The sequence below is a fragment of the Haliaeetus leucocephalus genome, unplaced genomic scaffold (assembly GCF_000737465.1).
Source record: "Haliaeetus leucocephalus isolate CR32 unplaced genomic scaffold, Haliaeetus_leucocephalus-4.0 Scaffold451, whole genome shotgun sequence".
Taxonomy (NCBI): Eukaryota; Metazoa; Chordata; class Aves; order Accipitriformes; family Accipitridae; genus Haliaeetus; species Haliaeetus leucocephalus.
Genome location: NW_010972887.1, coordinates 3045978 through 3046967, shown reverse-complemented (window position 1 = coordinate 3046967; position 990 = coordinate 3045978).

The following is a 990-nucleotide window of genomic DNA, read 5'->3' as shown; positions in this document are numbered from 1 at the left end:
GCTGCAATGTCTAATTGTCTTCTGATATTTTCCTAGACTCAAATCAAAACACAATGCAGTTTCAAAATTTATCTGCATGCTAGTAAGCATGCAACTGAGAGACCATGGTAGCACAGAAAATGCTTTTGTTTACTTGCACCGCTCTATCTAGTCATTAGAAACCAGTGGAGAAGAAGCAAGCAGCTCAGGCTGCACAGATCTATCAGTAAAATTTTCCTTTTTTTTTTTTTTTTTTAACGTTTCTGTTCTCCTAAGGTTTTAGTTTTTTCCCTACGTTCTTCTGCAGCCCTAGGAACGGCGGGTGAGTGACCCGAGAATGGCCCTGAACGCCAGCAAGTCTCCAGCTCTAATCCCATGCTTTGGCATGAGACTGCTGTACGTTCTAGGGCAGTTTTTAGGCTAATATTGGTAAAACCAACTGTCGGCGTAACAAAAGGTCAGCGCTGGGGGGTCCGAGAGGTGCGTATCTGTGGCGATTCGCCTCTGATCCTGAAAAAGGGCCACGGCAGAGGGAGAATGAGCAAATCCCCCAGGAAAGGGTCTTTACCTGCGTGAGGGGAGGCGAGGCGGACGAGGCCTTGCACCACAAGGCCAGCACCCGCAGCCCTCGTCGGGAGCGGCGAGAGGCGTTTGCCTCTCGCTCTGCTGTGCAAAGGCTCCGGGTTTGGACAGCCACCGGACAACCCTTGTCCCCGAGAGTCGGCAGCAGGAGGAGGAGGAGGAGGAGGAAGGCAGAGCCCGCCATGGCGAGGGGAGGCTGACAGGTCTCCCTCTTCCTCGGCCGGCCCCGAGGACGTACCTTCAGCCCAAGGTCCTGCCGCACCTTTCGCAGGTGCCTGCCGGCTCTCGAAGGCGAGGAGCCCCCGGCGGCGACTCACCACAGCCCTTCCCGCCACCTCTCCTGCCCCCAGCGCTCCCCTCACACGCCGCTCCACACGGGGGCGAGCTGCCGCCCGGCCCCGGCGCCCGCCCCCGCCCCGCTGCGGAGCC